This window comes from Pseudonaja textilis, chromosome 1, assembly GCF_049901715.1.
Source record: "Pseudonaja textilis isolate UNSWEBS1 chromosome 1, rPseTex1.2, whole genome shotgun sequence".
Lineage (NCBI taxonomy): Eukaryota > Metazoa > Chordata > Lepidosauria > Squamata > Elapidae > Pseudonaja > Pseudonaja textilis.
The window spans coordinates 75451551-75478930 of record NC_141990.1 but is presented as its reverse complement, the minus strand read 5'-3'; positions in this window follow the sequence as shown (position 1 = coordinate 75478930).

Genomic DNA, 27380 nt, shown 5'->3' with positions numbered 1-27380 from the left:
ATTCACTATGGCCAACTTGCTGTGGGGCATATCGTGCAGGATAATTCAATGCCGATTGACCGGTGCTAGGATTCCATACTCTGACTCACTCCACTTCAAGGATTTTTAACTTGAGAAGTTTCAAACCTAAAGTGTGACAAGGCCCACTGCAATTCACTTGCCCCTCTCTTGAGTTATCTTGCATTGAATTATACTGCAGCAAGTTGGCCCTGGTGAGCCACCAACAGCAAGACAACTGGGCAAGTTGGTTGTGGTGAATTGTCCCATTCTGTAAGAATACAATCTTGTCTTTTTCTTTGATCTTTGTATTAAGATCATTCTGTATGTTGGCAATTCTGCAATGACCAGAACCTTCTGGGACAGTCAGGACACCCAATAGTAATATCTATGACTGAGGAATTAGAAAATGAAGTTCTTCCTGAAGAAGAACTTGCTAAAATACAGTTATGATGTTTGTATTATTGTTACAAACTCAAATCCCATTTGATTGCCAGAGGTTAATAATCTTACAGGCCAGTTTGATCTTGAATAATATTATAGGTTATTTGACTTAAATATTTTATTTAGTTGTTTCTAAGGAAATTAATCTTGCAGGTTAGAGGAAAAGAAGGACAAAGAAGAGGAGAAATATTGTTTACTCAAAAACTTGCTGGAGAGCTTAGTAAATAGTATAAATTGTAATAAGGACCATTCAGTCTTCAGAAAAAAATTAAACTTATCCCCATGGAAACCTCTCTTTGAATATGAATAAATTACCTACCTCTTGATAATTCTCTTTTTGTTACTGTTTAAAATGCTTGGTTGCTACTGTTCAGTGTAAAAACTCATATGGACCATATGTGTGTTAACATGGGAAATTTCTTTTTTCAGAATAACCCTAACACTAGATAGGATTGGTTCCACAGGGTTGTGTGTTTTTGACTATAGGAGAAAGCAGAAGAGGGCCAAAGCAGCAAATTGATACAAAATTCTAGCCCCTTCTGTGAAGAATAAATCCCATTGCAGTCAGTGCAAGTTAAAAGTAGACAAAACTATTTACATTTACATTTCATTTGATTTGTTAATCGTTAACAAGATATAAGTATAAGAATAAATATAGTTTTGAATACATGAGATAGATACTTATAAGAAAAATAAAAAAACAATAGGACAGGGATGGTAGGCACGATCGGTGCACTTATGCATGCCCCCTACAGACCTCTTAGGAAGGGGGTAAGGTCAATAGTATACAGTCTAAGGTTAAAGTTTTGGGGGTTTGGGGAAGAAACCACAGAGTCAGGTAGAGTATTCCAGAAATTGACCACTCTGTTGCTGAAGTCATATTTCCTGCAGTCAAGTTTGGTACGGTTAACCTTGAGTTTGTATCTATTGTGTGCTCTTGTATTGTTATGGTTGAAGCTGAAGTATTCATTTGCAGGTAGGACATTGCAATGTATGATTTTATATGCTATATTTAGATCAGACTGGAGGCGGCGTAGTTCTAGGTTTTCTAGGTCTAGAGTTACAAGTCTGGTGGCATAAGGCATTCTGCAATGAGTAGAGGAGCGGAGAACTCTTGTGAAATATTTCTGGACTTTTTCAATTGTGTTAATATCAGATACATGATATGGGTTCCAAACTGATGAGCTGTATTCAAGTATAAGTCTAGCAAATGCTTTGTATGCTCTAGTTAGTAGTGTGATACCACCAGAGAAGAAGCTACGCAGGATTAAATTAACAATTCTTAATGCCTTTTTGGCTATGTAGTTACAGTGGGCTCTAGCACTTAGATCATTTGGGATGAGTACTCCAAGATCCTTGACAGAGTTTGGATCCTCAACAAGGTCTTGACTATTTAGCTTGTATTTTATTTTCTGATTTTTTCTGCCAATATGTCGTGTACCACTGAATCAAAGGCTTTACAGAAGTCTATGTAGATTTCATCTATTTCTTTGCCCTGATCGAGTTGTGTAGTCCATATGTTTTTGCAGTGTGAGAGTTGCAGACTACAGGATAGTTTTTTTCTGAAACCAAATTGTTTATTAGAGAGTAGGTTGTTTGTCTCTAAGTGGAGGATAATGGATTGGTTAATAATTGATTCCATGACTTTACAGGTGATGCAGCATAAGGAGATTGGTCTGTAATTTTCAACTAGGCTTGGGTCTCCCTTTTTGAAGTTGGGGATGACTGTGGCTTGTGACCACAGTTTTGGCAAGGAGCTGGTCCTGAAAGATTTTTCAAAGATTTATGCTTAGAGGTTTGCCTATGGCAGTGGATAGCTTTTTTAAGAAGTAGGCATATATTCCGTCTGGTCCAATAGATAGGTATGGTTTTAGATTGCGCAGTGCTTTTTCAGCTATGTCTTCTGTAAAATTGATATGTATTAGATCACTGTAGTTGTCTGTGGTTTGACTAGGAAGTACTGGGCTTGGTCCATTGCTGTTTACAAATACTGAGCCAAAGAATGTGTTAAAGAAGTTTGCTTTGATGGTGTCGTCGTTGCAGTCTTTGCCATTATGCAGGACTGCATTCTTAACACTGTTAAATTAGCTGCTAGAGAAATCATGGGCCAGATCTCCCAAATAACCTCAGATATTCATAACAGAATTTTCTATACTCTCTATGGTTTTTAATAGCTGGGTAAAGTATTCCTCTATCACCCCAAAACAACCAATAAGAAGTGAAATAGGTGACTTTGCTTTTACAGAAAGGCTACTCTACCCTTGTCTTCTTTAAACTATTCTTCTGGTTTTGATTTCCTAGTATTTTTTCCAAAAATATAAACTGAAACATGATGTTTATCAATTTAAGCATTTTATAACAAAATTTGAAAACTCTTAAATTAGTAAAAGAGTGTGTGAACAAGAGAGTTAGAGATGAATCTCATCACATACTTATGGTGCTTTGTAACATAGTCTTTAAAACTTATTGGTGATAAAGGTTGCTATAATTTCTATAGAGGAGTTAAGCCAAATAAGGTACATATGGAAACAGGAGAATAATATTGCTTGAGCTTCCTGAATCTTCAGAATAAAGAACAGTTTGGCTTTTAATATATGTATACAGCCATGACACAAGAATCATTTCCTTTTTATTTTACTTTAAAGGAGAAAATAACCCCTTTTATTCTTAATATTCTTCAATTAATATGGATAGTAAATGTTTGTTTTATTTGCAGTTTTTTTTCAAAACAAGTCAATTTGGAGTACAAACTTCAGAAATTTAGAGCAAGGGCAGCTTTTATTAAATAGGCCTGACATGTTAACTTTCATTCCTTTATCAGCTAGGAGCACGTTATGATTTCTTATCCTTTCTTTCTCCAATCTACAAATAATTTGTGAAAAAACTAGGGTTGTTATTATAAATAATGGGGGAAATAATGTCCTTATCAACTTATAATGATGGATGATGTGGTTCATGTTGTTCTTTGGCTTCCTCCTTTCCACCTACTGCACCTTCTTCTTTTTCAGTCGTCATTTGGCAGTCCTCTTGGAATTCAATTAGTGAAATTTCTTTTTCTGCCTCTTCCTCTTTCCCTCTAAAGAATTCTGTGTTAAATGATTCAGCTTTCTCAATTGAGTCAATTCTATATCTCTGTTCTTGCCATGTGAACATTAAACCTTCTGGGATCAACCATCTATAATTCACCTCTTTTTAAAGTAGCATTTTGGTCAGGAATTGATATTCGCTTCTCATCTCTCTCACTCTTCTGGGTACTTGTTTCAAGACCACAATCTCCTTGTCTTTGTATTTCAATGTTTTCTCTCTTGCCACTTGCAATATTTGCGTTTTAATGGCTTTCTTTGTAAATCTAGTGTGAACTTCTCTTGGAAAGCTATTTCTCATTGCATATCTTGTGAAGACTCGATAGACCTCATCTGTTCCATCCATCATCTTCTCTTCAGTTATTTCCAAAGCTTCAGCCAATGTTTCTATCATTATCTCAGCTAGGTTTTGTCCCTTTTCTTCCTCTATGTTTTGGAATCTAAAATAAAATTCTGATGTGTCCATCTCCCATCTCAGCATACCATTTTTATCTTGTTCAACCACAGTTAATCTGTTATCAATATCTCCAATCTTCTTGTCTCTTTGTTTATCTTCTTCTTCAATTTTTTGGAGCCTCTCATCGTACTTCATCATCATTTGTTGGATGTTCTCCACCTTTTCATCAGTTTTCCCTGTTCTTTGTTCGATGTTCTCAGTTCTCTTTTCAATATTCTCTGTTCTTTTTGAATATTTTGAATTTCTTGCATAATCAGGGTCACTTTTTCTTGTTCTTTTTCTTGCCATAACATTGTACTGAACATTGTCCTCCAGATGGTGGAGAGGAAGAAGAAGTAGTTGAGGAACCAGGGGCTGTTAATTTCCTACTCATTTTGAGCAGTTCAAAATCTTCAGGTTCTTCTAGACCTTAATCCAATTGTGAAGACCAATTGCAATTCCAAATAAAAATAGTAGGAAAAAAGAAGCCAAATAGTAATAATAATTAAAAAAAATTCTTCAGGTTCTTATATACCTTAATCCAATCAATTGGTTAGATAGCGGTAAAAATTCAAAAATGAAGGAAAAGACCATAAACACACACAAAAAAGAAGAAGTTGTAAAATCCTAAAAAAGGCAGAAAAGTGAAAAATAAAAAGCTAAAAAAGAGAAAGGGAAAATTCTTCAGGTTCTTCAACACCTTAATCCAATTAGCAGGTCTCAAATATAAAAGGATGTATAAGAAAAAAAAAGGCCAGAAAAATAAACAAAAGAAAAAAAATCAATATGGAAGGTTGATGGGAAGACAAAAATACCAGGGAGGGGGAGGGGAAAAAAAGGAAAAAAAATACTACTCTCTTAAAAAGAAAAGGAAAAAAATCATTAATACTAAAGCTTTTCCTTTAAAATAAAGAGCAAGCGTAGAAATTTAACTTCCAAAGAGAAAAAACAAAAAACAAAGGCAAGTTCCAAAGAGCCAAAAATCCAAATAGCTATTACAAAAAGTAAACTTATGAGGAGGGGTAGCGCAGCTTAGAAAAAATAAAAAGAGCACACTGCACTTTCTTTAATTATCCAAGGCTCTTGTTATAACTCTCTTCTCCGGAGACTTATCACCTTTTCTTTTCCTATAAGCTTCAACACCAGACTCCAGCTGTTGATAGAAACCCAGAAGAGCACCTGTAATAATACTCTCCCATGCTCTTCCCTCTATCTTATCAAATAGCAATGTACTTGAAAAAAAGTCTCAGTTCTTCCTCAGCTTTGTCTGGTCAAAAGAGAAGTAAAATATTTCCAAGCCTCTAGTTGGCAGTGTTACAAAGTTTCTTTTGCTTTCACTTTCCCCCTCCTTTTCCAAGCAAAATATAATAAGAATTAATTAAAAAAAAGAAAAAGATATTTTTTAAAAAATAGCTAAAAGGGAGTCTCTAGCCTAGAATATTATAAAATCAAAAGGAGAAAAAGAATAGATAAAAGAAGAGAAAAAACCAGTCCAGATTCAAAATATAAGATTGTGTGTAGAAAATCCAGCAATGAGAAAAAAAAAATACTTTGACATTCCTGTTTAAAATCGCCGCTTAGTCACTTCTGTCAAAACTTTTACAGATTCTTTCTTTTCCTTAGGGTGTCCTTTCAAATCTTAGAATAAGCAAACGGTAAAGGTAATGATAGAGGGAGAACTGACAGACTCTATCAATATAAGAAAAGGAACAAGACAAGGGTGCCCACTATCACCTCTGTTGTTTGTGTTAACCTTGGAAGTGCTAAATAGAAATATTAGAGATGAAAAGAATATAAAAGGGATGAAAATTAAAAACGAAGAATTTAAATTGCAAGCATTTGCAGATGATCTGGTTTTCATTTTAGAAGACCCACTAGAAACAGCATCAAAATTGATAGAAAAGATAGAGACATATGGAAAGGTGGCTGGTTTGAAAATAAATAAAGATAAGACAAAGATCCTGACAAAGAGGTCATGAATAAGATCAAGTACCTGGGGATATATTTGACAGCAAGATGCAGTACACTAAAAGAGAATAATTATATCAATCTTAAACAGCAGATAGCTCTAGATTTGGTGAAATGGGAAAATTTACAACTGTCATTAATAGGGAGAATATCAACAATCAAGATGAATAAATTACCCAGAATTTTATATTTGTTTCAAACAATTCCAATTGGGCTTGGAAAAGACTATTTTGAAGATTTAAATAAAATTGTGTTGAAATATATATGGCAAGGTAAGAAAGCGAGAATAAAGTTAAAACTTTTGCAAGATGCTAGAATAAGAGGAGGATTTGGTTTGCCTAATTGGGAGTTGTGTTACCAAGCTACAAATTTGATGTGGGTTAAGGAATGGATAACATTAGGAAATACTAGATTGTTGATATTAGAAGGACATGATCTGTTGTTGGGGTGGCAGGCTTTTTTATGGTATAAAGGAACTAAAACACAGGGGTATTTTAGAAGACATTATATAGGGGAGTCTCTGTGGTTAAACTGGGAGAAGATTAAAAGACAATGTTATTTGAAAATTCCAGTCTGGCTATCGACTATTGAAGCATTTTCTTATCCTATAATATACAAAAAGGAACAAACAGTTAGATATGGTGAAATATTGAATGAAAAGGGTGAACTTAAAACTATACAAAAACTAGAGAAACAAGGTATAAAGATGAATTGGTTTTCATATGCACAAATACATTCAAGGTATGATAAAGATTCTAAAACAGAAGGTTTGTATGATAAACTGACTGACTTAGATAAGATTTTGACAGGTACTGATGAAAAGGTGATTAAAAAATTGTATGGATATTTATTAGAAATTAAACTAGAAGAAGAACAAGTTAAAGAAACTATGATTGCTTGGGGGAGGAACTTTGGATATGGGATTGATTTAGAGAAATGGAAAAAGTTGTGGTCTCAAAATTATAAAATGACAATGTCAACAGCATATAAAGAAAATTTGTATAAGATGTTTTACAGGTGGCATTTTCCCCTGACAAGAATAGCAAGAATGTTCAAGAATAAATCCGAAAAATGTTGGAAATGTCATCAGACACCTGGCTCATATTACCATATGTGGTGGACTTGTGCGGATGCTAAAAAATACTGGGCTAAAATCCACATGTGGTTGGAAAAAATGACAAAAAAACATATAGATTTGAAACCAGAGATATTTTTATTGGGAATTTTACCTGAAATATATAGTAAAGACTTGAAATACCTGATTGTAAATGTATTAACAGCGGCTAGGATTGTATTTGCTAAAAACTGGAAAAATGAGAAAACACCATCACAGGAGGAAATCATTAAGGAAATATTGGAATGTGCTGAAATGAGTAGATTGACATTTGAAATTAGAGAACAAGATGATAAACAATTTTATAAAATTTGGGATCTATTCTATCAATGGTTAGACAATAAAATATAGTAATTAAATATGTAGATTTTTAAAAAATAATAAATATATAAAGACGTATTCTTTTCTTATTATATCTACAAAATGATTTTAGGGTAGATTTGGGATGATAATATGAACCGTCCTAAAACAAATTAAGTAAAATATGATTATTTCGTAATTGAAGACAACAAAATGAAAGCACAAAACAATTTGTAAACCAACCGGCACACTGTATGTATATATATGGAAGATGGCTTGATGTTTTTATGTTTTGTTTGTTTATGTTTGTTTTAAAAACCAATAAATTTTTTAAAAAAAGGATGATGTAAATGTAGTATTAATATTAGTAGTAGCGCCAGCAATATATAATATGTATTCTGATCCGTGGTGGGATTCAATTTTTTGTACTACCAGTTCAGTGGGCGTGGTTTGGTGGGCATGGCAGGGGAAGGATACTGCAAAATCTCCAGTCAGAGGTGGTATTTGCTGATTCTTTAAAATACTCAAAATATCCACTATCGGTTCTCCAGAACTGGTCAGAAGCTGCTGAATACCACCTCTGATTCTGATTCTTGAAGATGTTTCAGCCATGCCCTTTAATCAGATGCTATATTATATATAAATGTATAAGAATAGAATTGTTGAGTTTTGTAATAGAAGTATTGGACAACATTAACATGATTCTATAAAGTACTTCTCTCTCATGCACAAAACATTTCTATTATTAGTTCTCTGTGGGGAACTTTTTGATTTCCTTAGTTCTGTACCATATTGAATATCCTAAAAGAAAGTTGGTAGCATCTTACTTGACTTTGATGTCTGTGGAAGAGGATGTGGCAAAGTATGTAGTTTAACAAGCCATAACTTATTATTCATAATTTTAATTATGCTGAGAGGAATCAGCTATGAAATGGGACTACCTTCTATCAGACAGATTTAATCTCAGTAGATATGAGACTAGTGATGCATACATGAAAACTGTTTTCTTTTCTTTTGTTAAAATAACCCTCATCATATAAAAAAAATGATTTTGAAGCAGCTTGCTTTTAAAAACAAACCCCATAGCATTCAAAGTACTGAGTACCAACAGCATAAAAATTAGTGAAATATTAAGTCCTTGATCTATTTTGTAATGGAAAATGTGTTCATTTATGCAATATTCTTTCTCTATGGAGGACAGTACAAAGGTGTTTCTATTTTCTGTTTTTCTTTTTCAAGGGTCTAGTTTTAATAGCTGCGTGAGCAGCTATGATTTAGCAGGCAAAACTTTTCCTCCCACTGCTACATCTGAGTTCAGGATAACAGCCACCTGTTGCATTTCAGATTGTTGGGTAAATATGAAAAGAACACCAATCCTGCTTTTCTACCCAGTCTCCAACTCTCTTACTCTGGCAATTTTACTTTCATTTAATTTAATTCAACGTTAAGCTGGAAGATGTGGTAATTAATTTTTCTACTGGTTTGTTTTGGCTGCAGAATGCATTCATTTATCTGAGTAAAGCTACTGGCCTGAACAAAACTAATTATATTAATATATTCCAAAATAAATTTCATACAATACTTGGAAGTCTGTAGACTTGTTGCTTTACAAATCAAATTCATAAAATGAGGCTGTGTCTGATTTGAAATTGCAACTTATGTCAACTTATGTCAACTGAGTACAATATTTTATGAAGTTCAAGGGTTATAAGATCAAGGGTAGATTAGTGTTTTTATAACATTTTAGAAATATTTTAACAATAAACTAACTAAACTTACTTTGCTAGTGTACCATAGCATTTTCTTTTCCTTCTGTGGTTATGTTTAAGTTTTCAAAAAGAATGTGTCTTACTATTAGGAGAAGCATTTTTTAAAATTTCAATAACTGCATATTTTTGATGGTTGTATTTTCTAAAGATTTGACCCCAGAAATTCTTATATATAATTACAAACACCCTAATAGTGATTCTTGCAGATACATTAATATTTACCCTTGATGTTCATTTGTTACCATTGCAAATATTAGCTATATGGGAAATAGTCATATCTGCATACTGAAAGCAAATGAAAACACTATTGGAAATTCTATTGCTGTTTACAAATACTGAGCCAAATAATGTGTTAAAGAGGTTGACTTTAATGGTATCATCATTGCAGTCTTTACCATTAGATCCTTTCAGGGGTGGGATGGACCTTGAGTCTTTCTGTTTGTTGTTTACAAAATTGTAGAAAGCTTGGGTGAATTGGTGCGTAGAAGGTTTTCCTCTTGTTTAATGTGATAATTGGTGCATTCAGTCTTTATCTGGTGGCATAAATTTTTGTATCGGCTTTTGAAGTTGGCAATGTGATCAGATTTGTTTTTCCACCAAAGTGATCTCTTTTTGGATTGAAGCTTTGTTATTATTTTTTTTTTAATATTTTTTTTATTTTTTAATAACAAGATATACATAAACATACATAACAAAATAAACATAAACATACCACAAAAAACATAAAAGGATCCTTCTTCATAAATTTACATACAGTGCATCGATTGGTTTACCACTTTTTTTTGTGCATCCATTTCCTAATCACTAGTATAATTATATTACATAATAGCTCATATTATCAATCAATAATTGTATAACCTAATATCATCACTAAAAAAAAAACCATTTATAATTTTGTTAATTCATATTTTAACGAGATAACTATAGTTTGCTTAATTTATTTTGCAATAAATCATAAGATCATACCAAATCTACCTTAATAATGTTTTATAAAGATAATATTAAGAAAAAAAAATTTTTTTTATGCTAAATCTGAATATTCTATCATTGTTTTATTATCTAACCATTGATAAAAAAGATCCCAAACTTCATAAAATTGTTTATCTTCTTGTTCTCTGATTTCAAATGTCAATTTGCTCATTTCAACACAATCCAATATTTTCTTAATAATTTCTTCTTCTGATGGAATTTTCTCACTCTTCCAGTTCTTAGCAAATACAATCCTAGCCGCTGTTAATATATTTACAATCAAATACTTCAAATTTTTATTATATATATCAGGTAAGATTCCCAATAAAAAAATCTCTGGTTTCAAGTCTATATGTGTCTTTGTCATTTTTCCAACCATATGCGAATTTTAGTCCAATATTTTCTAGCGTCCTCACAAGTCCACCACATATGGTAGTATGAGCCAGGTATCTGATGACATTTCCAACATTTTCAGATTTGTTCTTAAACATTCTTGCAATTCTTGTCGGGAAAATGCCACCTGTAAAACATCTTATACAAGTTTTCTTTATAAGCTGTTGACATTGTCATTTATAATTTTGAGACCACAGTTTTCCCAATTCTCCAAATCAATCCCATATCCAAAATTCTTCCCCCAAACAATCATCGTTTCTTTAACTTGTTCCTCCTCTAATAAAATTTCCAACAAATAAGTGTATAATTTTTTAATCATTTTTCATCAGTACCTGTCAAGATCCTGTCTAGATCAGTCAATTTATCATAAAATCCCTCCGCTTTAGAATCTATAAGATACCTTGAATGTATTTGCGCATATGAAAACCAATTCATCTTTATGCCTTGTTCTTCTAGTTTTTGCATTGTTTTAAGTTCACTCTTTTCATCCAATATTTCCCCATATCTAACTGTTTGTTCCTTCTCATATATTATAGGATAAGAAAAAGCTTCAATAGTTGATAACCAGACTGGAATTTTCAAATAACATTTTCTCTTAATTTTCTCCCAATTCAACCATAAAGACTCCCTTATATAATGCCTTCTAAAATAGCCCTGCGATTTGGTTCCCTTATACCACAGAAAAGCATGCCATCCCAGTAATAAATCATGCCCTCTAGAGTCAACAATCTAGTCTTTCTTAATGTTATCCAATCCTTAACCCACATTAAATTTGCAGCTTGGTAATACAACTCCCAATTTGGGAGGCCAAAACCTCCTCTAATTCTAGCATCTTGCAGGAGTTTTAATTTTATTCTGGCTTTCTTACCTTGCCATATGAACTTCAACACAATTTTATTTAATTCTTCAAAGTAATCTTTACCAAGCCTGATTGGTATGGTTTGGAATAAATATAAAATTCTGGGTAAAATATTCATCTTGATTGTTGATATTCTACCTATCAATGACAATTGTAGATTTTCCCATTTTTTCAAATCAGATGCTATCTGTTGTTTAAGTTTGATATAGTTATTCTCTTTCAATGTAGTACATCTTGACGTCAAATATATCCCCAGATATTTGGCCTTATTCGTAACTTGAATTTTCAATAAATCTGCCAGTTCATCTCTTTGTTTTAATAACATATTCTTTGTCAAGATCTTTGTTTTATCTTTGTTTATTTTCAAACCGGCCATCTCACCATAAATCTCTATCTTTTCCAGTAGCTTTAAAGCTGTTCCTAGAGGATCTTCCAAAATAAAAACCAAATCATCCGCAAAGGCTTGCAATTTAAATTCCTCCTTCTTAATTTTCATTCCTTTTATATTTGGATCCTCTCTAATGTTTCTATTCAGCACTTCCAAAGTCAATACAAATAACAAAGGTGATAATGGGCAACCTTGTCTTGTGCCTTTTCTTATATTAATAGAATCTGTAAAATCTCCCTCTATCATCACTCTGCCGTTTGTTTGTCATATATGGCTTCTATTGCTTGAATAAATTTTCTAGCAAAGCCCATCTGTTCCAATAACAAAAACATGAATCTCCAATTCACATTATCAAATGCTTTTTGGGCATCTAAAAATACCAAAGCCATTTGTTTTTCAGGGTGTGCCTCGTAATATTCCAAAGTGTCCAGAATTACCCTCATATTATCCCTAATTTGTCTCCTTGGCAGGAATCCATTCTGGTCAGGATGAATAAAGTTATTTAGATATCTTTTGAGCCTTTCTGCCAAGATGGAAGCAAAGATTTTGTAATCTGCATTCAGTAAAGAAATAGGTCTATAGTTCTTAATTTGTGATGGATCAGCCCCTTCTTTTGGAATAAGTGTGATATAAGCTTCTGACCATGTTTTAGGTATTTTCTTATTTAACATGGCTTCATTCATAACTTCTAACAATGGAATGCTCAACGATTCTTGTAATGTTTTATAAAATTCTGCCGGGAGCCCATCTGGGCCTGGTGCTTTTCCATTATTCTGCCTATTAAGTGCTTCCGTTAGTTCCATCATTGTTATGGTACTTTCTAACATTTTTTCAGTCTCTTCAGGTATCTTGGGTAGGTTAGCATTTTGTAGATAAAGCTTAATTCTTTCCTCATCAAAATCCTCCTGTTTATATAATTGTCCATAAAAGTCTTAAATAATTATCTTTTTCTCCTTATTACCATAACAAATTTGTCCTTTATCATCTATTAACTGTACTATTCTCCTAGATTCTTTCTCCTTTCTCAATTTGTATGCTAGCCACCTACCTGGTTTATTTGCATCTTCAAAATAGTTCTGTTTAGCACTTCTAATTTTTTGTGCCAGCTCCTCTTTCTCCGCCTGACCCATCTTATGTTTAATTATATCCATTTTGAATTTAATATCTTTTTTCTGTGGCATATTCTGCAATTCTTTTTCCAGGTTTTTATAATCACCTTCTAAAGCTTTAATAGTTTGCCTCTTCCTAATATTTTTTTTTCTTTGTATAGTCCATTATTAATCCTCTCGCATATGCCTTCATTGTATCCCAAACATTCTGCATTGAAGTATCTTCTTTTTTATTTTTAATGAAAAAGAAGGCCAATTCTTTGTCCATCCATTGTGTAAAGTCTTTTTCCTTTAAGATAGCATTATTTAATGTCCATCTAGATCTTCTTCTTTGTCCTTTCCATTTAATTGTCATAGGATTATGGTCTGCCCATATACCCGTTTCTATATTTATTTCTTGAATGTTAGATATTAGTTCTGATGAGGTCCAAATCATATCTATTCTGGACCATGATAAATGTCTATTTGAATAAAAAGTATATTGCTGCGTTTTACCATTTCTTTCTCTCCATATATCTTTTAAATTTAATTCATCTACCATTTTAAAAAGGATTTAGGGAGAGTCTTTCTATTTTGTTTTAATGCTGTCGCTGTATAGTCCAATTTATTATCTACAATTCCATTAAGATCTCCCATCATAATTATATTGACATGGTCCAGTCCAATTAATTTCATATGTAACTTTTTATAAAATTCTTCTTGTTTATCGTTCGGAGCATAGATTGCAACAAGTAATATTTTTATATTGTTATCCACTATTTCAACCATTAATACTCTTCCATCTTCATCAGTATAAACTAATTTTGCTACAATAGTTTCTTTAATATACAGGACCACTCCTCTTTTCTTACAGTTAGTCAAGGAAGTAAAAATTTTCCCCAGTTTTGGTCTTACCAATAATCGTTGATGTTGTTTTTTAATATGTACTTCTTGTAGGCAAATTATCTCAAATTTTAACTTCTCTAATTTATGAAAGATTTTTCTTCTTTTAATAGCTGAATTCAATCCATTTATATTCATAGAAATCAATTTTTTTTCCTCCATGGTTATGTTTTATATTTAGGTCTAACAGTTCTTGTGGATCTTACTTCACGTTGTTCTTTGGTCTCCATTTGTCCACCTACCACACCTTCTTCCTTCCCCGATCTCATCTGGTCTTCTTGAGACTCAATTGCAAAGGTTTCTTTTTCTGTCTCTATTTCTCTTCTTCCAAAAAATTTGTTGTGGAATATTTCTGCTTTCTCAATTGAGTCGATTCTGTGTCTCTGTTCTTGCCATATAAACATTAATCCTTCTGGGATCAACCATCTATAATTCACGTCTTTTTCCAATAATTTTTTGGTCAAAAATCGATATTCTCTTCTCATCTCTCTCACTCTTCTGGGGACTTGTTTTAAAACCATAATCTCTTTACCTTTATATTTCAGCCCCTTATCTCTTGCGACTTGTAATATTTGTGTTTTAATAGTCTTCTTAGTAAATCTGACATGGATCTCCCTTGGTAGCTTATTCCTCATTGCATATCTTGTAAAAACACGATATATCTCATCTACTCCATCCATCATCTTTTCCTCTGTTATCTCCAAGGCTCCAGCCAGAATTTCTATCATTACAGCAGCCAAATCCTGTCCGTTTTCTTCCTCAATATTTTGAAATCTGAGATAAAATTCTGACCTATCCATCTCCCACTTCAACATCCCATTTATATCTTGTTGCACCGTTGTTAATTTGCTAATAATATTTCCAATTGTCTCATCTCTTTGTTTATCTTTCTCCTCAATTTTTTGGAGTCTCTCCTCCTGTTTTGCCATCATCTGTTGAAAGTTTTCAATTTTTTCATCAGTCTTTGCAATTCTTTGTTCAATACTCTCTGTTCTTTGGTCAATGCTTATTTTGAGTTCTTGTATTCCTTGTATAATCGTTGCTAGATCCATTTGTACTTTATCTTGCTTCGCCATTATTGATAGTCGTCCTCCAGTTGATGGAGAAGCAGGAGCAGAAGTTGAACTGCCAGAAGGTAAAGTTTTCTTACTCATTTGAATAACTCAAGATCTTTAAGCTCCTTTAATCCAATCAGTAGGGTAACCAATTATAATCCAATTGGGAAAAAGAGAAACATTAAAAAAAAAAGCCAATAAAAAATAAAGAGTCCAGGATTAAAAAGAGAGGGAGAAAAAGAAGATTAAAAACAAAAAAAGGAAGGAGATTCTTCAGGTTCTTCTAGACCTTAATCCTATTGTAAGATGGCCAATTATGATTCAAAAATAAAAATTAAGAATAGTAAAAAAGAAAAAGAAAGAATTCTTCAGGTTCTTCACACCCTAGTCCAATTGTAGGATCTCAAAAAATAAAAAAATAACCATAAAAATAAATAAAAAATGAAAATAAAAAATAGAAAAGGCAAAAATCCCAATAAACAAAAGGAAAAAGAAAAGCTATTCTGAGGCTTTCCCTTTAAAAAAAAAAAAGTAAGTTTAAAAATTAAAAATAAAGTCAAAAAAAAAAGAAAAAGAAAATAGAATATACAAATATTACAAAATACTATGGGGTTGAGGAGGAGGGATGAAACAGCTAAAGAAAGATAAGAAAGAGAGCACACTGCATCTTATTTAGTTATCCAAGGCTCTTATTATGGCTTCTCCACAAATTCCAAAGCCAAACTTCAAGTACTCAATAATAGAAGTTCCAAAGAACACCTGTTAAAACATTCTCCGGTGTTCTTCCCTCTATCTAATCAAGTTCCAGTGTCCTTGAGAAAGAATTCCTTCACAGCTTTTTCAACTTTCAATAAAGTATTTTCAAGCCTCTAGTTGGCAGTGTTACAAAGTTTCTTTAGTCCACTCCCCCTTCTTTCCCCAAAAAGCCTAGGAAAAAGAGGGAAATATACATGTATATATATATATATATATATATATTTAAAAGAAAAAAAAATTACTAAAGGGAGCCTCTATTCTCAAAAGGGAGAAAAAAGAAAGAAAAATTAGATAAATATAAAAGGAGAAACCAGTCTAGTTACAGTTACTAGATCACAATAGAAGTTCAATAAAAACAAAAGTAAAAGTAAAAAGCCAACCCTCAATTTGACATTCTCTCTAAGAAATCGCCGCTAAATCAGTTCCATCAGTTTTTGTCCTAAGTCTTACAGGATTCTTCTCATTTTAGAGTGTCCTTGAGTTCCCAAAAAAAAAAAATTCTCACCAGCCGATGCACGTTCTCTCTCTTCCGGAGCTGCCACAGCTTCAGCAGCCAAGGGGGCTGCCTCTTCGCCGATGGTAAAAGGGCTTCTTCTGGATCAGCCAGGGACTTTGCGATGTCCCTGGGATCAGCAGAACACGCCCCTTACAATCACCGTCTCTACGGGACGATTTAGATCCATTAGGACCGACCAGGGGCGAAGATATCAGCTGCAATCTCAGAGCCCCAAGATTGCAGCTGTATCGCAGCAACGTGGCTCCGATCAGATTTGTTTTTCCACCAAAGTGATCTCTTTTTGGATTGAAGCTTTGTTATTATTATGGGTAAGTTGTTTTTTCTGGTTTTTGGAGTTGTTATTGGTACATATAGTTTGATGACTCTTTTGACTTCAAGTAAAAATATGTTGTAATGGTCTTCAACAGAATTGCATCAAGTGAATAGAAATTGCCAATCAAGGGATAAGAGATTGTTGTCTATAAGATGATAGTTGCCTTTTTTGAAGTTATAATTGGGGGTCACATTGTTGTGTTGATTTTTGAGTGGACATATGTTGAGACAAAAGTCAATCATGCTGTGGTCACTGTTGGAAAAGGGTTCTTTGATTTCTATTCCATAAATTGAATTCAAACTATTGCAGAAGATGAGATCAAGGCAATTTTTAAGTCTAGTATTGTTGGTTACTAGTTGTTCCAGTCCCAGGTTTGTTACAGCATTGTAAAAGGTTGCATGTATGGGTTCAGTTTTACATTCGATTAGGGTCCAGTTAATGTGAGGTAGATTGAAGCCACCAAGAAAGATAAAAGTGTGTGGGCAGGATGTTGCCCATGTTAGTAGTGAATTTAGCTTGTTTACATGTTCGATGTCATAATCAGGGGCTCTGTAACATAGTAAGAATCGAAATGTGATATTTAAGGACAGCTCACAGACAATGGTCTCAGGAAAAGCAAGCTCTTGGTTAACCTGGATGTCTTTTAGATGTAAGGACTTTTTATAGAAGATTGCAACACCACCTCCTCTATGGATTTCACGATCTGATCGGTAAACATGATAGTCTCTTACTGTGGTAATGGAGTCAGGGATAAATGCATTGAGCCATGTTTCACAGACAAATGTGATGTCGAATTTAGCCATATTTAGTAAGAGGAGAAATTCAGGTATTTTATTCACAAGACTTCTTGCATTGAGTAGCTTGCATTTAAGGCCAGTTGTAGTTGGAATTGAGATAGTTAGGGACTTAATGACCAATATTCTTCATCACATGAATTATAACTATAAATAACAAAACTGAAAATAAAATAAAAATTCCTCTCTCTAGAAATACTACCTCAGATAGGAGTAGAGGATAGAGCATGCAACTACGATATTGGCTAATAAATATGTCTGAAGACTGAAGTTTAACATCTTTTAGAATGTATACAACATGTGCTACCAAAATCAATGACACCGAGAATATGTTTATTTATTCTTAGTAACCATAATTATTATGATTTTATTATTATTTATATTATTATTTATATTATTATTATATTTATATTATATTATATTTATACTATATTTATATTATATTATATTTATATTATATTATAATTTTATTATATTATTTTATTTATATTATATTATAATTTTATTATTATTTATATTATTATTTTAGTAACCAGTAACTTAGTAACTGGATAAGAAGCTGTTGCTGGCTTTCTATGAAACCTCTGTGGAGAGCACTCTGACATATTGTCTGGATGTGTGGTATGCAGGCTCCACAGTTGAGGACAGGAAAACTGTACAGAGGGTGATAAATACAGCTCAAAAGATCATTGGTTGCCCTCTGCCCTCCCTGAAAGACTTAGCCAGGTCCTGCTGCCAAAGCAGAATCAAGGCCATTATAGAATGTTAGGGGTCCCTAACACCCTGGCAATTATCTTTTTGACCTGCTGCCATCTGGACATCTTTTTAGGTCAATAAACTCCCACACCACTAGACTAACAAATAGGGCCATCCGAACTGCAAATAAACATGAAGTCACTACCTTATTAAGATGTGAAAAGATGTGAAATCTCAATACCCCATTCAAATGTATAATAACATATTACAGTACAATCCATCTCTTGTGTATTATACTCGGCTAAGCGTTACAGTCAGTGTTGGATGTATATTTAGTGTATATTCGTACATATTGTACTCTCAAATTTCAAATGGAGACATGGGTACTCTATTTTTCTTATCTTCATTTTCAAGTGCTTTGGTTTTATTGTATTGCGAACAGTTGCTGGGGTGTATCCACAGTTTCGTTGTACTTGTACAATGACAATAAAGTTCTTCTAATTCTAATTCTAACTCTAAAAAAAGTGAGAACAAATATTTCCATGGTATTGATTGTGCTGTCTATAGCTTTCACTTTAGTTGAAGTTTAAGTATGTTTGGTATATTTATATGAATTAATTTGAAGTATCAACATCATATTTTAAATTCAGGCCCATTTATTTAAACTCAATCATTTTCAGTATCATTCCCCCCCATTTTTTTATGACATTATGCCAGTGGTGGGATTCAAATATTTTTACTACTGGTTCTGTGGGCATGGCTTGATGGGCGTGGCAGGGGAAGGATACTGTAAAATCTCCAGTCAGAGGTGGTATTTGCCGGTTCTCCAGACTACTCAAAATTTCCACTACCGGTTCTGCAGAACTGGTTAGAACCTGCTGAATACCAGCTCTGCATTTTGCCCTGGTGTGACTATTTTTTAAAAAGTAAACAATTGTATTATTGTTACAAATTTGTCCTTTAGCTTCATAATGAAATGTGATCATGGACATAGATCTTAGGTACATTCAGCTGTTTTCAACTTCTGGTTTTAAATACGTTGTTACAGGGAATCCCATCTATGATATCAAGTTCATCTTTCACAAAAGTGAAAAGCAACCCTGTGTTTGTTCCTGATAAACTATGGGGAATGAAGTTTTTCTCAGCAACATTAAGTTATAGATCCCAGTACCTAACACCAGCGCAAAATCTCTGTCTGTCTGTCTGTCTCTCTCTCTCTCTCTCTCTTTCTCTCTCTCTCTCTCTCTCATCAACCAATCCTTCCTGATAACAGTGGAATATATACAGGAGTAAAAGCAAAATAAAGCATGTCCCAAAAATGCTTTTCAAATTGCAAGTGGGCTTTCTTTGTTTTTCCTTGAAGATATTTCGCTTCTCATCCAAGAAGCTTCTTCTGAACTGAAAAAGCGTATTGGATGAAAACCAAAATGTCTTCCAGGAAAAACAAAGAAAGTCCACTTGTGTTTTGATACAATCATAACCTGGGTTATTGGGAATCTTCATATATAAAATTGTTCACATTCTCTTTCTCTCCCCCTTCCCCCTGCTGTCTCTTACATACACACACACAGACACACACTTTATATGCAGTGGGAAACTTTCTGGAATTACCTGATATACCCTGGTTGGGTAATAAAATTGATAATGAGAGTATCAGTATTATCACTGATCTTAGTATACTAAGAGCATATTAAGTATACTAAGCATATTCAGAAAGCACTAAGGATGCCACAAGTTCGATTGTATTTGCCTAAAAATTTCTCTGGCATCCCAAAGACATGAAGTACAATTTAGGTAATCTTAGTACATGTCAAAAATGGTAATAGAGCCAACTTAAAACTTACTGATCCATCTACAACACCACGACTGCAATGGTTCAGTAACACAGTCTGATCTGGAAACAAAAATTGCCATCAGTTTTGATACTGTCATCTCAGTGGACAAAGCTTGGACCAAATTTTTCAAGGAGAGGGAAAACGTCAAAGCAGGTTCTGGGTTTTGCATCAAATTCTAATGTTTTTAATTTTTAATCTTATTTTTTAAAGTACCATTATGGGTCTGAACGCTAAAAAAAATTGCTTACCGTTTGAAAAATTGAAAAATGGACCTGCTAGTGCTAGTCTAACAATGCTGTTTGTACCTGTCCTGCTCTGTGTTTTGCATCCAATAGAAATACATTCTTTGCCTAAGATGGCTTCCTATTTTACAACAAGAGAAGAAATAAAATTAAGTGTGCCAATTAAGCCTTACATGTTTCTTTGATCTCTGCTGTATTTTAAACAAACCATTTTATCTGAATGACATTGCTATAAATTGAAGAACCTTAGGAATAAACGAGGCTTCTCTTAAATCCATGAAAAACTAAGGGATAAAATGGCCACAAATAAAATGAATGATGTAGTAAAAGCCATACGATGGTGTGATAATTTATAACTTAAGATCACAATCTAATATAGCAATTTTTAAAGGACCTCAATTGGTTCTACTAGTACAGATATGAAAAGGCTGTGCAAGTTTGCCCAAATATTCTAATTTCCATTGATTTAAATGTTACAGCTTTCAGCTCGTGTATATAATCTTGCCAGCAAAATCAATGAGACATTAATCTCTCTCTCTCTTTCTCTTACCCCCAACATCCCCCCACCCCCACTTTGAATGGTCTTAAAGGAATGTAGTTTTTAAAAAAGCAAAGCTTTTTCTGAAATGTGACACACATTTTTCTTTCTACAAATTCTACACGGTCTGAAAATTTTATCCTATCCATCCATAAATCAAAAGCTCTAGAACTTGCAACATTTTTGTAATTTTGACTCAGAGCTCAGAACAAGGTTGGTTAGTTCTGCATGCTATTGAAATATCTTTCTATTATCATGTTTGTTTATAATATTTTTATGTTATTTCTTTTTCCTAAAGCAATAGTACTGTTGATCTTTGCAATCTGACCATATATAAGTATACTATAGGCACCTCTAAGTTGGTGAGATACCCTTTTGGCATGCTACCTCATTCACAGTAGTGTAAAGATACTTTGGTTGCACATGTGGCATTATGGTATATTAGCTAAGATGCAAGGGAAGACTGCATGTTTCATAGATATAATTAAAGCTAATTACCTTTCTATGTTACTAAAACCTGCATGTGAAAGTGGTGATTGCCCAAAGCCATGACAGATAGAAGACAATATTTAAGGACACATCGGGTGAAGATGACATCATAAGAAAAAATGCAATATATGAGGAATAAAGACTTTTAATTAAAGAATAAAGGGAAAAATAGAAAATAGATATGTGTCTAGGAAACTAAAGGAAAGAGGAAGATATCAGATGTCTCAGTGAGCATGGTCACTGATGAATGCATGAAGGAAGTAAAGATATGCATTTAATTATGAATAAATAATCTAAAATGTATGGCACCAACTATGAACTGGTTTATTCTTGATGTTACTATGTGTGAAAGTAGGAATGCATAGATTAATGATAGTTGAATGTTACATTCCTGTGAACTGCAATAATAGAAGGACCTCAAATGAATTTCCAGGAAAATTATGCACTCATGCATGAATGAATGTGATTCAGAGAAAAATAATAGTCTTGGCCAGAATGAATACATGAATGGAACAATATAAGAAACTATAAAAACACGATTAGACCATTAAGAGACCCAAAAATATATAAAAATTGTTATGGCTGAGGAGGACTTGCTTAGAAAAGATTTATTCTGTATAATTTAAGCATAAGTTCTTTAGTATACAAACATGGAAAACAACAAATATGAATCTAAAAGTATGATTGCTTTGTTGTATTATTGTAAAATATTGAGAAATTTTATGAAAGATACAAAGATAATGAGACGTTTTAAATCTGGGATGTGCTATTATTTGTAAAGAGAATGCAGAAATTTTAATGGAAACAAAATTGTTTTGAAGTGGGTGAAGGGCGTCTAGCAGAGTGAATAGAATTTAAAAGAAAAAATGGGATGAAACCTACGTATGGCAATATTGAAAATAATGTTTTAGAGATGTGCAAAGGAGTAATAATGATATGTTGAAAGGGAAATGAAAACAAATGCTATAAAAGTTTAGGCTTAAGAAAATGAAAAAAGGACATGACATTGTGAGAATGTTGAAAAATAAGCCTCCTTATATAAATGTGATATTGTAAAAATGTAAAAATATAAATGCAGTGTGTTTATGGAGTGAACATGCAACTTATTTAACATGATTAGAAGGATGTTCATTTTCTTCTATGTAAAGGAAAGGTAGGAAACGTTAATGTGAAATTGACAGAGGGATTTTTAAATAGACCAAGAAAGATATTTGATATATTCTGATCAAAAAGGTATGAGGGAATTATAATTTATTTTATTTTTTTATTTTGCATTTGATAATATATATAAGTATAAACATGATTATAAATACATGAAATAGATACAAATAAAAGGGAACATTAAGACAGGGACAGTAAGCACGCTGATGCACTTATGCACACCCCTTACAGACTTCTTAGGAAAGGGATGAGGTCAACAGTAGACAGTCTGAGGTTAAAGTGTTGGGGTTAGTGGAAGAAACCACAGAATCAGATAGAATATTCCAGGCATTGACCACTCTGTTGCTGAACTCGTATTTCTTGCAATCGAGTTTTGTGTGGTTTACTCTGAGTTTGCATCTATTGATTTGGGAAGTACTTTATGGCTTTATTTGAAGTATTATGTGAGATTATTTTTACCCTTTTTGCTTTTCCTCAAGTCAATGAGAAGCATATTTGTATGATTAAGTTTATTATACATTTGTTGATCAGATAAAGCTTATGATGAAGTAATTTGCATAAAATGGACCACAATATATTGTATATTGTGATGAGTTTATTAAGAGAAATTATATGTGAGTCTGCTTCTGCCCACTTTGATATATGCAAGTGAGAAGTGGGTATGTCAGCAAAAAACATAAAAGTAAGCTCAATGAATGGGAAAGGGGTACTTCAGAAGTTGTTTGTGGTAGAACAAGAGGTAAGAATAAGTGGAAGGTGAAATGAATGTGGATTGAAAATAAATGTGATGAATACAAAAAGAGGTATATTGAGGTTTTCTAATTCTATAGAAATATTGAATGAGGAATGAATCAAACATAGGATAAGGTGAATCGGTCAAGAAGAAAGAAAAGACCAAGAAAGTCATGGTAGATGAAGTTGACAAGATCCTCAAAAAGAAACAGATGAGTAAAGTAATTTCAGAAAGAAAATGTAGTCTATGAAAGGATGTTTCAATGTGGTGGAAGCAAGGATAGTTTGCAAAAGGAGAAAAGATGATAAAATTATAGAAAATTGTGCTGAGATAAACTAGCTTTAGCTACATTTCCTTTTCTTTTTCTTATTGAATGCTTTTAATTATTTTCATTTACTATTTTCTATTCTCTTTTGACATGTTGCATAATGTTGCTCACCTCGAAGGGGAACACTTTTGATTTAGGTAATTTCTGAGTCAACAAACAAGATCATCTGATCAGCACTCCCCTATCCATTTCCTTTTCTTTGGTACTTAGAGCTGCTGATGGTATTCCAGGAGAGCAGACTGATATGCCGGTACTAAGGACAATGAAAGTAGAGGTAGAAGTCTCTTATTATTAGTCCAGTAGTCTAATGAACTTTGCTGAAGAAATTGTTCCATTTGGATTCTTAGGTAAAAGCGACTGCTTATAGCTTTTAAAAAAGCTTTAATTGATGTATAAAGATAGCTTTCTGAATTAGAAAGGCTTCCTACCTTTCTTTCTTTTACTTCACATTATAGAATTTAAATTTTTCTCTTTGTCTAGCTAAAGAACCTATGCTGCTAGCACTGAGATGACTTGATGGATGCTAATGCAATCTTGTGCATTTCTTTTCAGAGATAAATTCCACCCACTGCAGTAAGACTTAACTGCCAGCTGCCATGTAAAAATGGATAAGATTGCAGCCAACATCAAAATATTTATGGAATGTAATGGAAAGGGACAGAGGAGATGGATATTCCTTTCTAAATATCTAATGCCTTTATGTTCCACCATTATTTTTTTATATTGTTCGTGGCTTTATGTTTCTAGTGCTTACAAATGATTTTAAATTGTCATTCTTTAAATTTAGAGGGAACTCATCTCTTGGCCTAGCTTCAAAGTAATTATTAGTGAAGCAGATCCTTCATATAAATGTCATTGAATTGATATGATGAAAGTTGGGCCAACAACTTTAAAATCATATCCTTAATTTTGTGATTCTTTCATATGTGTCTATGCAAAGAGAATTTTTCCACTGAGTGCTCTTTCCTTCAACTATTCTCTTTACTATTTAAAATTAAAATATCAGGTCTTAGTCAGATATTTACCCCTGTATGTTAGATCGCTGCCTATTTGAACAAACTTCATCATGTATTCTCATTATGATAGTGGCTGGTAAACATAGCAGGCAGAATAATAATCAGCTCGAGTTTGTATAGTTTCTGAAATATATTCATTTGATGACACTTGAGTTTATAGTGCCATTGCTGAATTGTGAACTGGCATTCTTTGTAATGTCATTGTTAAAGAACAGCTGCTCCAGCTACCTGTTCCAAACCCTGAGAAGGAAAAAGTTAATTCAATTTGAACTTTAAGAAATCAGGTCTATTTAATTTTATGCATTTATTTTGTCCTAATTCCTTCCACCTCACTTTTTAAAAATCCCCAATACACTTCTCAATATATTTGTTTTTTTTTTTAATAAGAATTCAACATGAAAAATTAAGTTTTGAAGATTGCAGAATGCAATAACATCTTCATATGCCTCACCAATAATAGTAATAATCTTCAATATCCTGTGATCACTCAAAGGATCAACTTTTTGGTGGTAAAGAGATTTATTTAAGAGCAGGAAATAAAAGATAGTGAAAATATTGCGAAGAAAAGGGGAGATATATTAGACATAAACAACCACCAGATATTAGAGTTGGTTGATTTAGCACTGAGCGAGTGGCACAGTGCTTAGATAGAATGCAGTACTGCAGGCTACTTCTGCTGACTGTTGGCTGCCAACAGTTTGGCAGTTCAATTCTGACTGGCTCAAGGTTGACCCAGTCTTCTATCATCCAAAGCTGGTAAAATGAGGACCCAGATTGTTCAGGGCAATGTGCTAACTCTGAAAAATGCCTAGAGGGGGCTGTAAAGCACTGTGAAGCACTGCATAAGTCTAAGGGCTATTGCTAAATAATCAACATCAGCTCAGTCCACAAAACCCCAAAAGTAGACTTTCAAAACTTTCAAAGAAACTCAACTTAACGTGCTTACTAAGTAAAACCTGGGTGGAGGTTCCTATTCCATTTTCCAAGTTTTTGTACTGTACCTTACCACCCTTAATTTTTGTATTAAAACTCCCCATTGAAATCAATGTGGTTCATGAACTTCTCTGTAAGGTTTGACCTCAGCGTATCCTGATTGCATTCCTTAGGTTCTCCCAATTACAATGTCTATCTCCTTTTCTCTTGAATGGAAGATTTCTGAACAGCCAGCCAAGTATATTTTAGATGGTTTTTAAAAAGTGAGGAGATATTTTAGTTAGCTTACCTTCCACAGTCCATTCTTTTCTCCACTTAATAATCCAATTATATTTCTATTGTCTAATTGCATTGTAGTGGCCTCAGGAGAATTGCTGCTACCTATAGATTAAAACAAAGTGACTGTAGGGGATGGCAAGACTATACATATTACACCAAGGAACAAAGCTGTACTACCTGGTTTGGAAGGCTAATATTTTGATATAGTCATCACAGCCTTAGCACTTGCAGTGAGCAATATTTACTCTCTTCAAGCTCTACTAAAAGCAAGTGCTCCTATAACTCCTATTAGTCCACTCAATTTTCCACCTGAAGTACCACATTAGCCTAGCTGGGGGTTTGACATCTATTTTTCAGGGGGTTCTGCCTTTTAATCACAAGTTTTATTTAATTGTGTGTTTGACTTCTCTCAAAGAATGTGCCACGCAATCTGTTATGCATTGTCAGCAAGCTCAGATTCACTTGGCTGCACCCCTTGTGTCTATTATCGCTGCCCTTATAAGAAGGCATTTCTGAGTGTGCATCTGTGTGTGTTGAAGTGTAATTGTTTATCTGTTCCACAGCAACTTTATTTAGATTGTAACACACTGCAGTGCCCCTCACAAGTACTGGAAGGTTGTACCGACAGATTGTTTGCAAGCACAAGCTTTCAAGGAGAATGAATAGCATTTTTTCCCAAGTAGACCTCTCTGCTTTGCCACAATTATAATATACGCCATTATATTTCAAAGGCAAGGCATGCTGTATCTATGTATGAGTCCAATTAGTATGAGATAGAAAATAAAAACAGACTTTAGATGTTGGGAGGATTCCAAGCTATCTTATCAGTGCTTCTCCCTCTGGAAGGGAAATAATGTTTACCAGATATTTTTTCAGCCCTTTCCTAATTCAACTTCTCTAGAAGATCAGGAGAGTCTCCAAAGTAAGCACTATGTGTATGGAAGAAGCAAAACAAAGTGCAACCACTAGATATTGTTCATTTGCACAAATTCATTTGGACTTATTGGGTTCCCTTCTGGTAAATGAGATTTTGGGGACTTTGCCTGTGATGGCAGTCTTTCTGTTGGAATTATTGTTAAGAATATTCATCACATGCCCCCAATATTCCAAATGTGCCTCTGTTCCTGAAACATTGCCCCCCCCACTACTGTAAAGCATGATGGGAAATCATACTGAAGGTTGCAGAGAAGGTGAAGTCAGCAAAAATTGTCCCAGTCCATTTTCTTCCTGCAGAATTTTCTGCTGGGTTCCTAGCCCTGGAGATTTGGTTTCAGACGGAGTTCTTATTAGATGATGTGGTCCCAAGCATATGTAAAGTGCTAAAACAAAACTGAATAATTAAATTCATTTGATCCAATTTAAAAAGAATAAATAATGTAACTGATTTGGATGCCAGATATGGGCTTAGCCCAACTACCAATGAATGCTACCTGAGATAAGAATATATTTATTAAAATCTAAGTAAAACGTAGGTACACGGGACAGAAAAAGCCTTACTGCTATCTGCTATAACTGGAATAGAGGAAAGCATGAGAGAAAGAGAGACAGAGAGGGACACACACACACACACACACACAGAGGGAAGGAGAGATATTTTGTCACTGAAATACTAATAGCGTATTAAGTATACTAAGCATACTAAGAGTAACAATAGCCCAGGAAAAAAATAGGGAGAATATCTGAGGTCCCTTGGCGTTATCTGTTTCTTGCCCTCTGCCCTAAGATCAAAATGATCAAAAGAGTTATGGGTACAAAGAGAAAATGTGGTCACCAACAACCAACAAGCTGTTCATAAGCAGAAAGCCAAGTCTAGGTTCATTGTATCTAAAGAATAGATCTGTAGCTAAATCTTCATAATAATAATTCTTGAGTAATACTTTCACACCATAATGTCATGAGGTTACTTGCATTCAATGGAGTTTCTCCCAGGTCAGTGAATGCAGAAAGGTAGCCTTTTGGCAGCTTTTTTTTCCCCCAAAACTTT